Below are 16,009 nucleotides of genomic sequence, written 5' to 3'. Positions count from 1 at the left end.
ATAACATTCATGTGTACTCTTACATAGGGAATTTTAAAAGAATGTAGGAAATAGTCTATATTGACCTTTAATTCCCTACTATTAGATGTGGGAAATGTGATTTCCTAGTTGTACATAGGGAATACATGCGTACACACATAGGAAATATTGCAACATTTCCTACATTTCACAAGATTTCCTATATAGGGATTGATTAAAAGTCCCTTGTGATTGCTTGCACTCCTAAGTGTGCAAGCAAAATATGGGTGGAGCGATGCGAGTGTGACCGAGTTGTTCAAGTACCTTCTACGTAAGCTTCGTTGATTTATTTTCGACACCATCATAAAGAAAAATTGTGCTTTTTCAAGGTATTTTATGATTTTTTTTCAGGTTGCTAAAGTATAATATATTATCATTTGCAAATACCCTGCCCGAGTCTCGTGATGATGCGTGACATGTTTTACGAAAGCTTGGCATGTACTATAACAACATCCATGCATATGTCAACGATTGCGCACTGTTTCGAGGAGAATACGAGACTATGGAGACATGTCCAAAGCATGGTGCTCACACATATCGATAGGACTTGCAAGGGCATACCATCCCTCAAAAAGTTCCTAGACACTTTCCGTTTATCTCCTGTGTGTATCACATGTTTTGTACGTCTCGCATGGCGAGCTTGACAACATGGCATTCGAAGAATAGATCCATAGATGGAGTCCAATGAATATTAGAAGATTCATGCGCATGGAGCCACATTGACTCTACCTTTCCAAGCTTTGCCCGAGAGTCAAGGAATCTTCGACTCGGTCTTGCTATGGATGGCATGAACCCATTCAATCTGTACTCAACTTCTTACAATGTGTGGCATATAGTCCTTGTTAACTACAACATCCCTCCAGGGCTTTCTACGAAGAACGGACACATCATCCTTAGCTTGCTCGTCATTCTTGGCCGCTACAAAGTCAAGAATATGGACGTGCATCTTCATCCATTAGTCAATGAGCTTAAGATTTTGTGGGAGGAGAGGGTCGCCGTGGAAGATGTGAGCAACCGTGATGGTCGACAGTCTATCAATATACAAGCCATTCTCATGTGGACCATGCATGACTTTTAGGGATTTAGGGATTGCTCAGGTAAGTAGGCTTCTATTCTCGTTGGTAATATCTATCATAGCTCATTCAAGTTTGTATTCATTGGATAGAGGTGTTGGGACAAGTATGGCTACCTCAGGCTATCATGCATGTCCATTGTGTGGGCCATAGTTAGACTCTCAAAGGTCATAAACCATGAAGAAGATGGTATATCGACACTGCTTTCTTGCCGGAGGATCACGAAGTGAGGGAAGCTTTTCTTGGACGACCTCCAATAGGAATGAATGCCCAAAGTTGGTATGAGTTGAAAATGGTCCACATGGAGTCGCATCTAAACAGAATGTAATGCTTCTCAGTTTTTTAAGAGTTGTCGTATTGGACCCCACTTAAGATCAACCACATGTTGGATCCCATGTATGTTTTCAAGAACGTGGATAGCTTACTATGGGACCACATCACAGGAAAGAAAAACACTGCAGGGGCATGAATGGATTTGAAGGAGGTAGGAAAAATGGAGGCGCTTTGGCCATAGTTGAGTGTTGATGGTCATTTGCAATTACCTTATGCTCCATGGGTTTTGGCCACTAAAGGAGAGCGCATTGTGAAGCAAGTTATCAAGTCTATTCACACTCCGACAGGTATGATGCATTCTCTCAGGTCTGCATTTTCTAAAGATGACCGGGCGGCTAAAATCTCATGATTGGCATAAGATATATCGGGTTTGTATTACGAATGGATTGTAAGTGGCCTACATATTTTGCTATTTAGAGTTTAGTCATTGTTCATAATGCTTCTTCGTTTGTGGTTGTTTGTACTACCAATTGTGATCACGGGATGCCTTACTCTAGAAATACGCAGAGCGATTTACAGGTTGTCAAATTTAGTGCAATGGATCTCATAAAAGGAGATCAGGACATCCTCTATTGAATCTGCAAGACGGGAAGCAGAGGAGACTCTCTGTCTCTTTGAGAAGTTCTTGCCCACTAGCATGCTCACAATACAAACCCACCTCCTGGTGCATCTTGTAGAGGAAGTGGAAATTGCAGGAAACTGTCTATACGCGATGGATGTTCTTCTTGGAGCACTTCATGAAAACCCTGAAAGGCTTTGTGCGACAACGAGCTTGGCCAGAAGGTTAGTTGGTGATTGAGGTGTTAGTGCATATTTCATAATGGCTACTAATAGTGGATTCAAACAATAGTATGCTATGGTCATTGAAGGACAGTGATAGATTGACCGAAGATGTGGTGGTTGGAAATGGGACAGAAAAAAGGATGGATGTTGCAATGGAGGAGAAAGTAAATCGTTTTTGTATGTTTGACCATTCCTCCATGGAGATCTGGCTCACTAGGTACGAGCAAGCTAGGAAAGATCGGGAATAAGCACGATCTGAATTTTGATGTGTACGTGCAATCGACCGATTCAATATCCCAAGGGCATGGAGGAGATACCGCAGTTAATGTCAACGTGATGGTTGTATGGAGCTTTGACTGCAGTGTCTCACGAAGGGGAGGAGGTCTCAACTCAAGAGTGAGAATTCTCGAGGGGATGTAGTCCAAAGGTGACGACGTGTTTATGGTTTGTCATATCTACACTTTATATGCAACATCTAATTAACTATTTCAATGTATAGTACAAAATATACAGTGTGGATGGTCACACAGATGATATTTCCACGTGGAGCATATCGACAAAATATGCTCCACAACAGATTGTGATATCATGGCAAAGTTCGAACGAGAGAGTCAACAACGAGCAACGGATCCAAACACCATTATAGATGAGATGGAGTATTTTGGAAACTTACAAAGTATTATCACGATGGATTACCGTAGCTTCACCATGATCCTAATCGATGTGCAGTGGTTCAAAGTGGTACTTGAAGGAGCCGGGGCAACAGTTTGATGAGGTCCATCTGGATTTCTCGAAATAGATTCCAAAAAAAGATGGATGGATTTGCACGACACGTTTGTATTGCTAGCCCATTGTGAATAGTGCATGAGATTATATTTTTTAAAATTTTATTATGACACATGGTACATGTTACAAAAGTTAAATCTCTTTTATACGTGATTTTGAACATGTAAATTTGTATCCAAACCCCCAACAACCTCGATAGTGATATGTTGTACCTTCAGCTCCTTGAAGTGCGAGAGTATATGATAAAAGCAATGTTTCCAATGTAGATGAGGACAATATGCAAATAGAGGGGTCAATATTGCAAGGGGTGGAGGTCGTCGAAAGCGTGGAGCATGTAGAGGAGCCAAAATTTGGTAACAATGATGAAAATACAAGAGTCTAAGAATTCTTTCAAAACGAGATAGACTCATCCTTTTATAGTGACCTTTCTATTGACCTTCCAATGTATGTAGAGTTGTGCCAAGAGATTGACATAGGACCATAGGATACATCATACTTGGAGCATCCACCTACTCAATTTGTTGATGAATTGCTTATAAGGGTAAATAAGATATGCCTTTTAAGTAAGATCATTTTTTAAAGATTTATATTACAGTGCTTTGCTTGATTTATATTAATTATGCTAACATCAATTTTTTTTTGTGCAGGTGACCTTTGTGGATTTTTGGATTTGCACGATGAGTCGAGGGATGAGCGATGAGGAGCTACACAAGATCTTTACACGTCTGTCTCCAAATCAGATGGCTCGATTCAGAGATATAGCAGACTAGGAGATCTCTTGGACACCATCACGCCGTTTTGTTAAATCTATTTCGATGCGATCTGATGCTTCGATTTCTAGTAGACGAGATCAACGCTCCAGACTTGGGCCAAGACGAAGGGAGTGGTCCTGGGGGATGCTGCAGAGATGTGAATGCAATGATCCCAAGGTCGGCTCAGGATACAGGCGCTACTCCTCACTCTTATGCAGGTTTAAGAGATCGTGGCTCAAGTGGTAGTTGTGGAGATACAGGGAGATACCAACGCAGTGTCTTCTTCTCTTCTTTCTGCTGGAGTTGCGTCACTTATGGGATTTGTCATACCTGTGGGGATGTCTACTCAAGTCACTCAAAATTTTGCTCAGCCGTCCGTAAGTGGCATCCCTATGGGTGATACTCCCAGAGATACCACTCTCGTAAGTACACCAAATGTACAGGGGTCTCCTAGATATGCCCAACAGCGTGGTCATAAGTGGGAGAGGACACATCTTAGGCATAGCCTAGAGGGGTATGGATATCTTGTAGATACTAGGATAGGAACTGTCATCATGAATGATGAGGGGAGGAGGGTGATGGCTCATATGAGAGAGTTGTACTAATAAGTTTTTCAGCACAATGTCTTGGATCATTGGAAGAACATATCGGAGGGGAGCAATGACTATATAGTAGCATCCTTTCATGAGGAGTTTCTGGTACTACCTATCACAGTAGATAGGTTTTCCATAAGCTAGATAATGAAGTGCATGCGTACGTACATGCCACACAGATAATCGGGATGCATGCAAGGCACTTAAGAGTGGGGCCTCAAAGCTGGAGGGGCTAGATGCAGATGATTGGCACCGACTCAAAAAGGAGGCTATAGATTCTCTAGGACATTGGAGACAGCAAGGGCACGACTAGAGGTAGGAGTGGTCCATCATCTTGGCAGTGGCAGCCATAGGACTTATTTGGAGGACTTTGTAAGTTTTTCTTTTATTTTTCTCGCTTATTTTTTTACAATATTTCTTGTACTGACAATCGTGTTTCTAACAGTTGTATTTTTTTCTTTTTGTAGCACTCCATTACAAACCGCGATCCCACTGCCCTAGAGATTCGATATGCAGAGAGACACGGTCTCACTACATTGATTGACCGATTGTATGGATGTGGCGGCCTAGTAAGTCACTCATCTTTTTTTTCTATAGTTAATAATTTTAGTTAAAATGCATTATTGTATGGTGGACTGATGTGTAGTTGTTTCTTTTTTTGCAGAGTCCATTCGATGCTCCTTTGTGACGGGAGTAACTTTTTAATGGAGAGGATCTATAGCTCGCCCTTGGATCCGTGGAGTGCACATCCTCTTCTTTTTTGGCCATGTGATTTATGTAGGCATTTTCTATGCACTATGTTATTAGCATCCTTTGTATCTTGCCATGATTCTACAGTCACTTTCATTATGCAATCTTGTATTTATTTTATTTTATTTTATGTCTCAGTTTTATGGATTCAATTACACTTTGCTTTTATTTTGACAAGCATTGTACACTTAACTGTAACTCTTTTGTATGGCCCAAATAAAGTACCAATTTTTTTAATTTTCTTTGTAACCATCACTATTAGCGTCGCAAATTGTCGCTATAGGCATTGTTATTAGTGTCACATTTGTGACGCTGATAGTGACACAAATAGTGATGCATATAGTGATGATTATAGTGACAGTTCTATGGCATCACTAATACTGATGTTTTTTGCGATGACGGGGGTAAATTTTTTAATCGCTTTGAACATCGGTACGAGGTCTGTATCTTATAGTGCCTTTTGAAGGATCAAAAGGTTATTCTTGTTTGTCTAGTTGGTAGTTATAAGCAACTTTTGAGATCTTTAAACACATAATGAACACCTTGTCTCAGGCTTTTTCCTTATAAAGATTAGATTGTGATTGAGATGGTAGATATGCTCAATGCCCCACCCTCGTTAGATGCCACCAATGATCCATGGTGCTCTAAGTTGTTAGGCCCCCATTATGAGGAGAAGCCATGTGTGAGTATGGATATTGGTTGGGTGCTGACTTGTATGTCAAATGAGAATTATGTAACTAGATGGGAAAAAGGCGACCTTTGTGAATCTAGCCTTTGGGTTAGATAGAGTAGTTATGCTAGTAGCAACCGGAGGCACAATGCATCGAGCTACGGGGGTGTAGGAGTTATAAGGAACTATGAAAGGTTCATAATATGGTCAGAGATGCTAACCAAACTATATTTTGGGCTACAAAAGGAAGACCTCTCCAAAGCCATCATCAACAATCAATCTTTCACCTAGTGAGAGTTCTTTTAGCTACCCTTAAGCTCTTCCCCTTTCATCTACCTAGATCGCCATCTAAGCTTCACACTGAAAGGGCAAAGGTGGATAGAGCCATCTTTGTATCGATTTGTCTAAAATTAAAGTAGTTTTATTCTCCTATTGGTTGTGTGGTCTCTAATCCTTGCTTAGATTTTGTCTGATGTGCTGTGAAATTAAAGCAAATTTTGTTATTCTCCTATTTGCTACATATTGTCTATTCCTTGCTCAAAATTTGTCGTGCTGTGTAATTTCTACATGAGATCTAGAAGCTCATCATAGATTTGTAATTAAACTCAATTTTGATTAGAGGGCATTATCTTAAGTGTGTTTCTATCAACACCAATTTCCTTAGTAGCAAACATTGCTTTTAGAAACTATGACTACTAATACTAGTCATGCGAACAAGGAGCCAAAAAACGGGCTTAAAACCACACATGGCTAAAATAAGATTCTATATAGTTTTCATATGCATTATTTAAAAGCTATGAGATTGCTTAGCTTTACTCAATGACTAAAAATAATAAAAATTTTGAATGGTCTTGTTTTATGATTTTGATTGATTTTTAAAAATGGCATTATGAAGAAAGTCACAAAAGTAGTTATGTTTCTCCTTTGCATTGCTAACTTGAAGTGCTTCAAAAATTGATAGTTTCCCTTTAATTAGTATAATTACATGGATGAGTTTTATACCTGTCAAAGTGTTTTTTGACTTGAAGTGTTCTAGTACTTATTCAAAAACTTATACTTGTGAAAAATGTTCAATTGAAGTGTCTTCTTGTAAAACCCCCTCATAATGCTCGTTGAAAAATGGATCTTCTAGACAAAAAGTTTCTTAGTATTTTTTCTGTTCAAGTCCTATCTTGTGTTGACTTCAAATCTTTGATAAAAATTTCATTGATAAGATATATTTAAAGAGAAATGAAAATGCGAAGAAGGTATACTAATAGCTATAACTATGTCTCTTTTACTACAAGACTAGTGTTCACCCCAAGCAAAGGGAGAAAGGAGCCAACAAGTGGAAATACCACATTCTTGAGGTTACATTTGTGACTTATTGCTTAGGCTAACTATGTATATCTTAGGAAAATGTGCACTTCAATGAATGGAGGTCACGGCCCCGATCTTTATGAATACCAAAGAGAATTGTCTCACATATTGACCAGCTATCCACCATAAATATTGTATGGATCTCAAATAACTATATGTCCACACATTCATACAATGACTTTTGCTTTCCATTTTCTTTTGCGAGCGATATAATCCTTCACAATTTTTGTTTGTAACATCACAATTTGCAACAGACAGGAGCAAGAAGAAGCAACATAGAAAAACATATTTCTCAAGTAATTCTATAAGATCGAAAGCTTTAAATGTCAGTATGAATGATCAACAAGTCTCTATCATCAGATGAGGCTGGTTTTTGTGTTTGGACTCTATATATTTAAAGATCCACACCAATAGTTTGACATTGTTGCACATGAACCTCCTCCTCTCAAATTGTTTATAGGTTGAAATAAGGCCACTTGAATAATTCAACTTCTACCCTTCATATATATGTCCAAGGTTAAGCAAGGTATAAGGTCACCTACACACATCAAGGTAATGCCCTAGAATAATTTATGTGGTGCTCACAAAGGGTAGGAGGTAAGCAAGGGTGCCTATATACCTTTTCTTGAGGGTCTTAAGTGCAATTTGATCGAGTAGCTTCTTATAGGAAGGTGACTCGTGAGGCTCGAAGTACTTGAGCTATCACTTGTGGGAGTAGTTAAAACTATTTGTGCAAATAGGCTTGTGCTACAATTTGGTAGCCTATGCAGCTACATCCACCTTAGAGCAAGCACACATATGGATAGACAAGCAGATGACTACAGTTATGCCAATCAAAACACTAACAATCATGGAGTTTAAGAAACCTAGGGAGAGCAAGCAGTACACACCTGGACAAACAAGCAGATACCTACGGTTATGTCAATCAGAACAGTAACAGTCATAGAGTTTAAGAAGCCCAGGTGGACTGAAGCTAATACAATTGATGGACATGTGAAACTCACAACTGCATGCTCTGGGTTAAACAAGCCAAGGATCGTATGGCCTAGCCTGTACATTACAAAATAACAGATCTTCAAACACCAGAGGAGTTAAACGCCAATCGCGTTAATTATTCTGCAGGCTGGTTACGTTAATAATCAGTCGAAGGACAGACGACAAGGAAAGATCAGCATCTGGGTGCATAATAACGGTTGTTACCTTGATAAGTCGATGGACAGCAGAACAATATCGGACAAGGAAAGATGAGCATCTGGGTGCATAATAACGGTGGCGTTGGAGGGCTTAGATAGAGAGGCAGGTAAGTATAGCTCCATACGTGCTATAATTAATGGTTGAGAGATACAAAATGGATGGATAAATATAAGTACCTGCAACTCCAACTGAGCGCTACAACAAGACACCTTCCAATGAAGCTCGCTCTCTCTCGCGCGGGCGCGTCTGTGGGTGTGAGTGCCACAACTAAAAACCTTCCAATGAGGCTGGCTCTCTCGCTCTCTCGCTCTCTCTCTCGTGTGTGTATATGAGAGCGAGCGTGAGAGCATCTAATACCATACAGTTTTCAACTTCACACCGTAAAATGAACATTGTACCCCATTTCTCTAACAAGAACTAGGTTGACCGCTGCGCCAGATCTTACGAGCTAAGAAAAGCATGAATGATGAGAGGGGTACGTTAAGATCTAAGAAAAGCATGACAGCGTGTGCGGATTCCTTGCCGTCACGCCAATTCGAGGGGGAAAATTTATTTGCATTAATGACTCACCTAAGGTGCTGAGCTGCTTCTGATTGGCGTACAGCAACTGCCAAGCCTACCAGGCAACTACACTGACACGCACATGGCCAATGGGAGTTGTCTCCAAGCATTAGTCCCCACGGCCCACGGGCACAAGCTACAACCCTTACCTTAGCACTACCCTTTTCACAAGGGTTTGTTGGGGTAGTGGAGTTGTCCCAAAACCTTACCCCCCCCCCCTTTGCTTTGCTGGTGTGACTTTCTTTTTGTGGGCGGGAGGGGGGTTATCTTGCCCCTACTAGAACCACGTCACACCCAGCTCTCACTATTCCTCTATTGGGTAAAGTTAGCATAGCAAAACAACATTTCTGAATATGTGCCTAACTAATTAACTTTGGCAGTTGCGAAACTCCTCCAAAATCTTTTTAAACATTCTCTCAAAAAATGATGAAGTTCAAGTTCCATGTTCAAAACCATATATTTGGAGTGAGAGTAACTTCCCATGAGCTTCTATCTCTAGCCTTTGTTGGAGCGCCACTTGCTACAAATATCAGCATCTACCTACACATCTTGAAATTCACATGTGGCTTGCAAATTACTTTTCAGTATAGTATACAACCGCTATGATAATAGTGCCAAAATGTGTAAAAATCAAATGTGACTTCAAATTCAAGAGTAAAATTGGAGAAACACAAGGAATCGGAGGATTAAAAGTACCACCAAGATGACAAGAATAGAGATTTGGATTTGATTTTCAATAGCTCTAATATGTAAATCTAGTAAAGGTCCTTACTAGATTGGACATTTTTTCTACAATACCTAATTCACATTCCTCAAGTGAGTTGTTCTCATGCCTTTTAGAAAAAGATGCAAACTAGCAAGAAACATGCAATCTAGTTGAATTATTGTTAATGGCATGCTTCAAGGGAAAAGCGAGTTGCATTATATCAACTTACATTTTGTAAGGTATGCATTGGTCGTAAAACACTTGCAATCAAATGAAGGTAATAAATTTTGAGGATGTTTCGCTCTCACACCATGTGTTGTCCTCTTGATAGTATAGTGGAAAAGGTAGCAAATAAAAAGACAAGGTGATTCTACAAGGGCAATAAATTTTTATATGCTAAATGTTTTTACCATAGCAATGGTTACATTGCAACTTTTTAAAGTACCATAGTAAACACAACCACAACATGACTCTACTTAAATAGCATGGTGAAGAGTTGGCACAAGTTTCTTCGATTTCTTATAACTATGGGGAAAAGTACCATTCCCCCATACACACTCGAGAAGGATATGTACCTTTCATTTCTTTTTTCTAATATTCATAGCTTTCTTTGTGCTATAAGAATAAGCATAAAGGTATAACTCTTGGAATAGTTTCTAACCTTAGCCAAGATAAAACTTTTGAAGATTTTATTCATCTTGTGGTAGTGTGGAGCCTATAAATATGTTGAAGAATAAATTAGTCATTGAGCATACATGAGCCATGAAATTAATTTGATAGTACAAAGAATAAAATTTGGGTCCTTTATAATATTTTCCAAGAGTACTACTAAACAATACCATGGCTAGATAGATGGGGAGCTGACGTTCCACAATGCCATACTGACTACTAAAAAGGGGTTGCATGAGTGGTTCATTGAGGCAAAAGCTATTGTAATGATCGACTGAAACACATTCGTTTTTACCATAGATGCTAGCTTCTATTTGACCATAGAGGCTATCTTCTATTTGACCATATTAGCTAGCCTTCCGTGTACTAACATAAATAGTACAATCAATATGATTCAACATTAACTCATTACGGGAAGAAAGGACTAAGAACTTCATAGTAAGTTTTATATTTGGTAAAACATTCAAACATAAGCATGAAGTATGCATCATTACGAATTTCTAGGACAACTTAATAAACATGAACCAAAAAATATATTTCTATGTGCAAAAAACAATTAGCATTGAGATTAGACAAGTCTAGCTCTAGCATCGTTGAGATTTGATAGACTTACTATTGGGTTTCTCCACAAAATCATGCAACTCATCCCCAATGCTTATCATACTCACAAGTCATCCCAAACCCCTTTTGTAAGCAAGCTTAATCATTGTATGAAACATGTAGGAAAGCCATGATTTATTCATTAGCATATTCTTTTTCTTCTCCCCAATCATGTTGCTCCATTTTCCACCCCTCATTAATGTAATCTTTGTCACATGACACAAGCTAGTTGGGAGCTAGATGGTTAGCCATTTCTCTTTGCACCTTGGGGTGTGGTTGTTTGGTGGAGCCCTCTTCCTATTCACACCCTTAACCCTACATTATAGGAAGACCTTCATGAGTCTAGGAAAGAGGACAGGGGGCATATTCAGGAGGGGGAAGTTGGAAAACATGTGATTTTGTGGGGAGCTAGTCTTTTACTCCTCCCCTCACTCAAAGAAAAATAATAGAAACTAATGTGGATTCAATGCCTAGGACTATCTTTAATTAATAATAATTTAGTACTAATATAGGATCTCTCTCTCTCTCTCTCTCTCTCTCTCTCTCTCTCTCTCTCTCTCTCTCTCTCTCTCTCTCTCTCTCTCTCTCTCTCTCTCTCTCTCTCTCTCTCTCTCTCTCTCTCTCTCTCTCTCTCTCTCAATTCATGGTCTTTGTTGCTTTCTCTATTCCCTTCCTCCCACCCTAGACAAGGAAGGAATTAAGGTTTCTCTAGTTGTTTTGTGTTTTGAGGCTACTCCTTGCTTGATGAAGATTCCACTAGGCTAGGAAAAAATCATCAAAAAGTGAAGGGTGCACAAGGTGGGTCCCTATTGCAAATGCAAGGAGCATCACTAGATCATAGATGTGCCACCTCTTACATGCTAAGAAGAGAATCCGAGGTGTGTGGATTCCTTGCAATTGCACTAATTTGAAGGGGAGAAGCTCAAAGGAAAATTAATTTGTATGAATGGCTCACGAAAGATGTTGAGTTGCTTTTGATTGTTTGGTGGATAGCTGCTAGGCAACTACACCCACATACACATGACCGATTGGGAGTCCTCTCCATGCATTAACCTCCACAACCCTTGCCTTAGCACTATCCTTTTCACAAGGATTTGTTGGGATAGTGGAGTTGTACCAAAACCTTACTTCCCCCCCTTACTACACTGGTGCAACTTTCTTTTTGTGGGGGAAGGGGGTTATCTTGCCCCCGGCTCTCACTATTCCTCTATTGAGTAAAGATAGCATAGCAAGATACCATTTCTAAAAATGCGCTTACGTGATTAACTCTAACGTGGGAAACCCCTCTAAAGTATTTTTAAACATTCTCTCAAAAGATGATCAAATGCAAGTTCCATGTTCAAACCCATATGTTTGGAGTCGGAGTAGCTTTCCATGAGCTTCTATTTCCACAACCTTTGTTGGAGCGATGCCATGGGATTTTATGTTTTCAGAGTGAAAAATGGAGAAGCTATGGATCATGTATGTCTACATACTTGGTCTACATGAGTTTCAAGACAAGTCATAGGATGGAATGTAGGGACTCTTTAAGTTCATTTTTGTTGGGAATTCACTAAGTTCAGCAAGTTAACTAGGTTTGAGCACGAGACATGGAATAAGAACTTTTAGTGACTTAGGAAATCGAGGAGCGTATGTGTGAAACTGGAGAGTTGTGTGACAATGAAGAGGGAGCTCAATGTGATTTGCACCACAAATCATGGGCATTGTCGGAGGGGTTTTTGTCAAAAGGTCGAATCCACTAGGGATCAAAGGTAGAAGGAAGTAGAGATAGGAGATGGAAGAGAAGATAAAGAATACACAAGTGGTAAACGCAATAATGACAAAGCACGATGAATCAAATCAATATGTATTGACAAAATCTAAAATCCTTTGTCTGGCACTACTCAGAAGCACTCTCCATGCATTAGATCTTCTGGAGCTTCTTCATAGAACAAAAACGTGGATCATAAATAACAGCTCCTTCTCTGCTGCTCAGAATCCAAATTTGATGACTCCATTGGCTTTGAAGGGGAGTAAAACCCCAGGACACCTACTCAGGGATCTCCCAGATCACTTCTTCTTCCTCTTCCAGTTCAAAGTGCAATTTTCAGTCTGTTTACAACGATCACGACGCACACAATTTCACCCATCTGACTTTTTTATGAAAAATCTCATAACTAGCTGAAAAAGTAACTTATTTTTTGCATGCCATCCTAATTTAGAAGTTTTCCTACCTTTTTTGGATTTTTTACAATAAATAATATCCAACATATCTAAAATAGGCTAAAATTATCCAAAAAGCTAGTATTTTTGGATAATCCATTCCATCACACTAGCACTAATGACTCAGATCACATTCACTCCATTGATCAATAAGAAAGTCGGATGATGATGAATTCCATGCTTTTTCACACTATATCCGCATAGCATCACGACATCCACCCCCTCTAAACCTGCACATCCTCCAGTATGTGCCACCAATGCACCACCCAGGTCAAACACCCATAGTATAAACTTGTTGCTTATCGTGCATATAAGAAGGCATCCCCCTAGATCATAGATCAAAATACTTGGCATTTGTACAACTCTTGAGCCATACTTAGTACCCCCTCTAGGATCATAAGGCCTTGGGTGCATATCATACATTAGAGGTTGTGGAATCTCCATATACATGCTATCAATACACCCATCAACAAATACATAGCAACATGCCTACTCTTTCAAAGTCCATGGCATGGGAAGTCGCTTCTGATAACCTTTTTGCTCCTCATCCGACATAAACTGAGTCTCACTTGCATTCAACACATTCTCACCATCACTGAAAATAGTGAAACATCTTGAATCATCTTTGATTTGTCAAGGCCTTTGATAAAGCATCTGAAACAGTTTTCAACTGTGGAGCATCATATCTAACATCCTCTAATACATGCATATCCTCAAGCTCATGAACTATCCCATAGGTAATGACTTTATCCTACCAATCATGTGCATCCAACAAGGCATCAATCTCCCTTTGACTCCCTACATCAAGTAAAACATGATCTTCGTAAATCTCTTCAGATACATTAAGAAAATCTATAGATGAAATGGCTGAATCATCCAGTACAGGATCTTCCAAGGAATCTGTGCCTATCTCAATATCAGAGTGCAGCTTATATCTCAACTGTTTGTCCTCTTGTTCGCTATCATGTTTTTGCTCCTGCCCAATCTCTTTCATAACATGCTCAAGAGGTGGCTGATTTGTAGCTTTAGAAAAATCCACATGTCTTTTTGTCACTCCCTTAGATATCCCTACATTATCTTAATCTCTCTTGTGTTTCTCTTCCATAAATATATTTGTGTTTTTCCCTTTTGCTAAATATGCATCCATTGAATATGCATCTATCGATGATTCTGAACCAGTTATGTCATGAATGTCTTGCCCTACATGAGACCTTTCTCTTTTCAGCTTCAGGTAAAGCATGTGTCCATATTTCAGCCTTTGGACCAACCATCACTTCGCTATGCATTCTATCCAACTGCAGACCAAAAGTAGAAGCATGTTCCGCCACATAAGCATTTCGGACAGCCAAGTCTTCCAATAACTTTTGCATACCTCCCTTTCCAAAATTCAAAGAAAGAGACAATCCCATTTCTTGTGCATGGATCTTGCTATCTTTCCAAAAGATGAGCTGTCATGCCAAGGCCTCCTGATAGGTAGCACAATCCTTTTTCTCATGTTGCAAACTATCACACTATATACATCTTTTTCCTGGCTTGGGGGTTGCTGCCTGTCCCCTATCCTCTTGTCCTTTTTTATCCAATTTTGCAACCTTCAATTGAGGATCCCGCATGCCTTTGACCAATTCATCTAAGACATCTTCCCTAGCAGAGGGAACAATAGCAGGTACAACCATAGGGTTAGCCATAGAAATGGGTGTCTTACTGGATGCATCAACTGTCTTGCCCATAACAATGGGGCAACCTAGAGACATGTAATCTTTCTCTTCTTCTATGCTTTTTCACAAGTGTAGAAATAGCTTTCTTAACATGTCTCCACTCTATTTTCAAACTTGTCTCTGTATTCCGATCCTCCAATAAATCATCAAGCTTCTCTTGAAGCTTAGGATCACTTGCGTGTAGAAACAATTCAATTTTTTGCCTTGCAAGAGATTGCTATTCTCCAAGATCCAATTTCTCAAATTGACTTTCAAATTCTCTTAACAATTATGTAGCCACAAGACCCTTATTGGGTTGTAAAACCCACTCTTGAAAAGTCTTCCACGTAATCAAATTGGTATCTTCAATGTAAAATTCTTCCATGAGTGTCTTCTTGAAAGCTACCCAGTTAGCATCTTGCATGTATAATTTAGTAATTCACGCTTTCATTTCATGTACACTAACACATACAAAATACCAAGTTGAGCCACTCCAAATAATTCCATCTTTTAAGCATAGGTATGAACATATATAGATACATTCCTACCATTGAATAACTTCACCTCACGCACGGGGGATTCACTAGTAGTAATAAGGAGACGTCATCTGCGTGTAAGAAATATATGAAAATACCCCTTATGTACCCCCTATTTATGGGACCTTACCTTATAAAATGTACATTGCTTCCCTTAAATAACCCCCCTCCCTTACACTCACATGGTACCATACACTAAACCCTAATGGACCCCCTAGGAGCTCACGCTTAACTGCTTGCAAAGCATTCATCACAATACTTTCTGTTTGAGCAGAAGCCTGCATCACCTGTTGTTGTTGTTGTACTTGCATAAGCATATTCATATTTTGCACCAATTGTTGCAAAACATCACTGGAGATTGTGTTCAAACCATCTTGTCTTTCCTTCTTTCGACCTTTCACGTCGGGTTCACCAATGTCGAAGGGGTTTTTGTCAAAAGGTTGAATCCACTAGGGATTAGAGATAGAAGGAAGTAGAGATAGGAGATGGAAGAGAAGATAAAGAATACACAAGTAGTAAACACAATAATGACAAAGCACGATGAATCAAATAAATATGTATTGACAGAACCTAAGATCCTTTGTCTGGCACTACTCAGATGCACTCTCGAGGCATTAGTTCTCCTGGAGCTTCTTCGTAGAACAAAAACGTGGATCAGAAATAACAGCTCCTTCTTTGCTGTTCGAAACTGAAATCAGATGGCTCCGTTGGCTTTGGAAAGGGGGTAAAA

This window comes from Lygodium microphyllum, chromosome 9 (genome assembly GCF_053477565.2).
Source record: "Lygodium microphyllum isolate KBCC chromosome 9, Lygodium_microphyllum_v1.1.10, whole genome shotgun sequence".
NCBI lineage: Eukaryota > Viridiplantae > Streptophyta > Polypodiopsida > Schizaeales > Lygodiaceae > Lygodium > Lygodium microphyllum.
The sequence above is the reverse complement of the archived record's forward strand: the minus strand, read 5'-3'. Positions refer to the sequence as shown.